The sequence below is a fragment of the Urocitellus parryii genome, chromosome 13, assembly GCF_045843805.1.
Source record: "Urocitellus parryii isolate mUroPar1 chromosome 13, mUroPar1.hap1, whole genome shotgun sequence".
NCBI classification, from domain to species: Eukaryota; Metazoa; Chordata; class Mammalia; order Rodentia; family Sciuridae; genus Urocitellus; species Urocitellus parryii.
Window position 1 is genome coordinate 63,258,121 of NC_135543.1, and position 6,480 is coordinate 63,264,600.

Sequence of the window (6,480 nt, forward strand, 5' to 3'; positions counted from 1 at the left end):
AGTCAGTCGGAGACACCCACACTCCAGCCCACCGTGGCCTAGTTTCAGCACTGGGATTGCCCGCTTGGCATCATTGCCTGTCCTCTGCTGTGGTCTTCTGCCCACCCTGTCACCTGACTCTTCTGACCTACATCAGGAGAAGTGCTTTCCCGGTCCCTCACTCCTCTGGCCTCCCAGGTCTTGATCCTTAATCTGAAGCCTCCTCTTGTCAGGACTCCTAGAACTGAAAAGCTGGGGGTGAGTGGATTTGGTTTCCAGTAGGTGTGTTTTGCAGGGAAAATAGTTGCAGACGCAAAGAAGAGTCTCCTGGGGCCTGGAGGCTCCACTAGCCTCCTCCTGACCCATTTGTGGCCAGGACACTGCTGTTTCTCATGCTGATTTATGGAACTATGGTTATTGCATGCCAGACCCCATCCTCCACTCCAGAGATAGAGTCTGAAAACACAAAACTCCTGCCCTCCTTAAGCTTACATTTTAACAGACGACTTAAAGAAATTAATAATAGACCCATTCATTACATAAGCCTCAGTGCTATAGAGAAAATGAAATAGACAGAGAGAGAGAGAGAGTGTCCCCATGGGGGCAAGGAGGGGCAGGAAGCAGAGGAGCTCAGGAAAACTTCCCCGAGAAAGTGATGGTTGTGCACAGAACTGAAGATGTGAGCGAGGAACGGGTGGGAAGGAGGAGAGTGGAGAGGTTGGAGCTGTGGCAGCCCAGGCAGGGGAAGCTGAATTAGAGCAGGTACGGAGGGAGGCAGAGGATGTAAGGCCCAGGAGGGGAGGAGAGGCAGGCTCAGGTGTAGAGCCTGGAGGCCCAGCAGGGCTTGACCCTGGCTGGAGAGACCTCTGCAGAGTGTCTAATGGATGCCGCATGATCTGCCCTGAGCTTTCACACTCTGGCTGCTGACTTAGGATGAGACTGGACAAGGAGGACAGGTGCTTGGAAAGCCACTCAGAGTGACGAGCCACAGTGACCCGTGGGGGTGATGAGGAGTTGCTGGAGCAGGTCGTTTTTGAAGGTCCACATACAGACAGGATGTGCGAGAGACAGGAGTTTGGAGAGATTCAGGTTTGAGGTTTGAGAAACTGGGAGGATAGGGTTGCCCTCCACTGCAATGGGGAGGACCAGGGAGGAGTCTGATGCCGGCAGGACTGAGAATAAGGGGCTAATTCAGGACTGGCTGCTGGGCATCCTACTGACACTCAGGGAATGTCCAGGAGATGGTCAGATGTAGGTGTCTGCAGTGGAGAGGAGAAGACCCTGATGGACGCATAGATAAACTGAATCTCACTGAAGAATGGCTTTTCCAGCCACGAGTGGACGAGGTTGCCACAGACGGGTCAGCTGAAAGCCAACAGGTATGACCTGCAGCGTCCAAGTGCACGTGATTGGTCAAACAGGGGTGACTGCGTGCCACAGGCTACAGACAGGCAGGCAAGATGAGATTTCAAAGTGATGATGGGGTTCCATTGTGGGGACCTGGGTGGTGACTGGGGTGGTAGGTGGGGGAGGTCTGAATGTGGAAAAGTGGCAATGCCACCAGGGAAAATGGGGACTATCTCCTTGATGCTAGAGATGAGGTGCAGATGCCACAGCAGAGAGCAGATGCTGTCTGCACTTAGCCTTTGCTCCTTGGGTAACTTTTTAAGAAGAACAATGCAGTGCGTTAAAAAGAAAATAAATAAATAAAAGCAAGAGAAGAGATGAGAGACATATCCTAAATAATAAGTCCTGAGATGTGTTGCCCAATGTTTGGGCCCACCAGTGACTATCAGAGAGTTCCCATCAGACTTTCAGTCTCTCGGAACGTTGGATTGGCCAGGACCATAAAAGTCATCTAGTCCAACGTGTCCTTGGTAAGTCCCCACCTTTCCAACACCAGGCCTGATACGAGGTGAAGAGCTCGAGACTCGTTGGGCAGACCTGTCTGAGTCTCAGCTCCCAGCCTGAGAACTCAGGCCAGATTCCTGATCTCTCTAAGCCCAGTTGGTTCATCTACAACGTGGGACAAGTGTTCTATCTGGGTGGCCCCATGAGAATCACGTGAGATGGCATTAGCAGGTCCTTAGCTCAGAGCCTTCTTCTCCCTTCCCCTCCTGGGTCTTTCCTCCCTGTCCTCGCCTCTGACTTACTCTCTTTCACTCCACCAGGCTGGGCCACCACACGCCCTCCCACCTCAGGCCTTTGCACCTGCTCAGGGGCTGAACCTCACCCAGCAGACATTTGCTCACCTGTAAATCGGGGCTAATGGTTGTAGCCATCACAGGGTGGCTGGGAGAGTGACACAGGTGATGCAGCTGTTTAAGGACAGCGCCCGGCATGACATGGGCTTCATCCTATGGATGGTGTTAACTTGCTACCATTGGAACAGAAAGGAGAAAGTTCTCTGGCCATCCAAAGGGGCTTCAGGGACATGGGACCGGGTAGCCTCAGCTGATATTTGCCTGCTGTGCAGTTATGCCCTCTCCATCGTGGTGGCCAACTGTGACTAGCTCTGAATCCTGTGAGGGAACAGCAGTCCCCCACTTCCTCATCTGGTTCCCACAGCCCAGGTCAGCTCTGGTTTAAGTCAGAGACAGGAAGTTTGAAGGAACAGTCTGGAAGGCAGCTCACCACCCCCGCCACCAACCAGAACCCAGAGTACTACTGCTTACTTTGCCCCCTAGGAGAGCAGTCGGTTTGTGTCTCGGGGAAATAAAAGCCAAGGGGTGCTCATGAGAGGGGAACTTTGGCAGCATGGCCTTTTCCCAAGTGAGTCCCCAGCTCTTGCAACCTCGGGACCTCAAGCGGATAGTAGAAACAGAACCTGTAATCTCCTGAGAAACAGAAACGAAACAGTCACACTGTGCAAGGGACACCAACTTAGCACTTGCTAAGTGCCCCCACACTTACCAAGGGCTTCAAAGGCAACATTTAATCAGCCCAGCACCCTGATAGAGTGGCTTCTACTCAAACATATATTTATAGATGAGGAAACTGGGCTTTTCAAGGTCAAATAGCTTGTCTGAGGCCTGTGGTCAGCCAGGAAGCAGCAGAACCAAGATTCAAATGCTGCCTTGTCTGAATCCAAACACAGTCCAGCATTGCCATGGACTTCAGGGGCCTGCAGAGGGGCAGGCCCGGCCCTAAGTGTACCTCCGGGGACCACAGGGCTCACCTACTACAGCTTTGAAACTCCACTGTCCACGTTTCCCATTAGCTCCAGGCCCTTGCGCAATCATTCTTTCACTCAGCGAATAGGTGTTGGGCACCTGCTTGTTACATGCCAAGTCTGGAGCACGCAGCTGGGGTTACCATGGTTACAGGACAAATACATGTCCGTCGTCTCGTCGTCTCAAGGTTTGTGCTCTTTGTGGGGAAGACAGGAAATAAAATCACATAATCAACAACAGAATCATTTTGGGGAGCCAAGGAGCTATGAAGACCATAAAACAGGGTAATGAGATAGAAATGACCTTTGTTCCAACACTGAACAGCACAAAGCATGGAGCAAATGAAGGGATTACAGAAGATCATATGGAACAAGGAGCAAAGGGTACAGCAGGTGCAAGGGCCCTGAAGGGGCTGGTATATTCAAGGAACAGCAAGAAGGCCGGTGTGGCTGGAAGGCAGGGCAGGGGAACAGCCCTAGGAAGTAAAGCTAGAAAAGGATCAAGGACAAGAGGCCTGGCAGGTCCCAGCAAGATGCTTCTGTTCTATTCCCAGTACCGTGAGAAGCCATGGGAGGGTTCAAAGCTGGAGAGTGACTGCTTGATCTAAATGGTATGAGGGTGGATTGTAGAAGGTCAAGAGCAGAAGCCAGGAGACCCAGCAGAACAAGTTTCATGCAGCCTTTGCGTGATCGCCTGACCAGAGATGAAGGCTGCTGTGATAGTCCTTGAGAATCTATATTTTTTTTAGACCCAGGGGCATTTAACCACTGAGCCACATCCCCAGTCCTTTTTATTTTTTATTTTGAGACAGGGTCTCGCTAAGTCGTTTAGGGCCAGGCTAAGTTGCTGAGGCTGGCCTCAAGCTCACAATCCTCCTGTCTCTACCTCTGAGTCACTGAAGTTGAGGCCTTCTGCCGCAGCACCTGGCGTAAATCTGACTTCTTCACCTCACTTTTCAGTCCCCTCCACTGTCCCTCGTGGCCTGGGTTTGAAGCTCTTCCCCCACTGTGGAGGACCCACTGCCCACCCACACCATGCTGTTTCTAGGACTCCTCCTCTTTACCCACCTGCTCCCCCCATTGCCCCAATGGTCCATTCTCCTAAGAAATTAGCTTCATTTTCTTGCCTCTGCAGATATTTCCCTAGCCCTGATTATTGCAGCAGCAGTAAGGGACAAAGAGAGGTGTTCCGCCTTTGCGATAAAGACCTCAGATGGTCTTGTGGGAGCTCTGAGGCTGTGACGACATTCCGGAGCTGTCCTGAGCGGGGCCGAGGAAGGCAGGCTGCTATACCCCCAGGTGAGCCTGTCATCAGCTCCTGGCTGCCCTGGAAAGGCTGTGACATGGGGGAGGTGGCATTCTTCACAGAGGCAATCCCAGAGAGGGCTGACAACTGAGTGCTGCCCACCGCAGCAGTCCCAAAAGCTGGGGGAGAAGTTCTCTGTCCTCTGTGAGGACCCGGGTGGCATCTCACACATCCCCTGTCATCACAAGGAAGACGGGGCTGTGGAGAGAGGCTGGGGCCTGTCTCTGCATCTCTTGGCCTCCCTCTCCTCCACATCATTGCTGTCACACTCTCTCCCTTCGTGTGGCAGGCATGGCAGCTCAGCTGCTGGTACTGTGGGCCCTCCCCACATTTCGAGCCACTTCTCTGACCTCTCCTGTGTGCCACCTGCCCTGCCCAATGTTCCAAAGTCACATCCCCTACACTTTGTCTGCCTTCCTCTGCAGCTCATCCTGTGATGATGAATTTGTCCCTGTTGAGTTAGACAAATGCTCCAAGTCTGCTTGCTGCTGTTTAATCCGCTTTTGGTATTGTGGGTGCATGGAGCTCTCTATTTCTGTTTGAGTCAGCTTTTCACTGCCATAACCAAAAGTCAACTTTAGAGAACGACTTTGGAGGAGGAAAGGTTTATTTGGGGCTTAGGGTTTCAGAGGTCTCAGTCCAGAGATGGCCAGTTCCATTGCTCTGGGCCCAAGATGAGGCAGAACATCGTGGCGGAAGGGTGTGGTGGAGGGAAGCAGCTCAGAACATGGCCACCAGGAAGCAGAGGAAGCGAGTTCCCCACAACAAGGACAAAACATCAGCTCCAACAGCACACCCAGCAACCCACCTTCTTCAGCCCACATCTTACCTGCCAACAGTTACCACCAGTTTATCCATTCAGCACTGATTGGGTTAAAGCTCTCATAACCCAATCACTTCACCTCTAAATTTTCTTGCATTGTCTCCCACATGAGCATTGGGAGACACCCCACCCCTAAACATAACAGTTGCCATGCACCATGGGAGTTGTCTGCTCCCAGTGCAGAGAAATCTTGACCATTTCACTAAAGGTCTAAGTGCTTGCCTGTGGCCTTGCTTCTGAGTGATGCTTCATTTTGAGATTGTGTCTTAGAAAACAACAGGAAGTTTAAGGGAAATGGTGGTATAAGGCTGGCAAGTGCCTACGCGGGGTTTCCTGCACCTACCTGTCCTTACTGGCTTTCATCTAATGTAATGGCTGTAACAACCTATTGAGGAAGCTTTTAGCTCCATTCACAGCAGAGAAAGCCAAAAATTAACGCAGTTTCCTCTTGTGCATGATGACATAGCAGGAAGAGGCAGAGTCGGGGTGAACTCAGGACTCTGACTCCAAAATCTGCTTGTAGGCACTAAGTACATTGCCTCTGTATCATCAGAAGAGACTGGGCAAGAGAACACACGATTCCAGGACAGGCTTTGCTGAAATCCTGATTGCCCTGGGGACGTTGCTTGAATCTCTTTGGTTTCCCATATTCATATATGAATTCACCACCCATGGAGCTCCACACCAGGTACAACCACAGGAATGAGATCCTAACTAGTATAAGTTATACCCATGAAGGTATATGTGTCAATATACACTCTACTGTCATGTATATCTAAAAAGAATGCATGAATAAATAAATAAATAAATCTATATCTATCTCTTTGGGCTGAGTTTCTTATTCTGTAAAATAAGAAGGTAGAACTAAACGTCTTGGCAAAATTCCTTACTTGTCTCACTATTTGTAATAATCGTAGCAGCTCATATGCGCCTAACCTGGTGCTAACACACGTTGAAACACGTCATCACATCCCTGTCATTGAGGGCAGTTAGGATTCATTCCCCCCTTGACAAATGGGCAACCTGTGGTTTGGAGAAACCTGGAACCTTCCCCAGGAAGCCAGGGTAGGACACAGGAACTTGGACTTGCTGACTCTGGAGTCCGTGTCTCAGCCTGTCTGGCTTCCAGGGTCTCAGAGGCCGGTCTTGCTGGGTTCCTACCTGAAACAGCCAGGTGCTCTCCTGGGGTCCTGAGTAGTT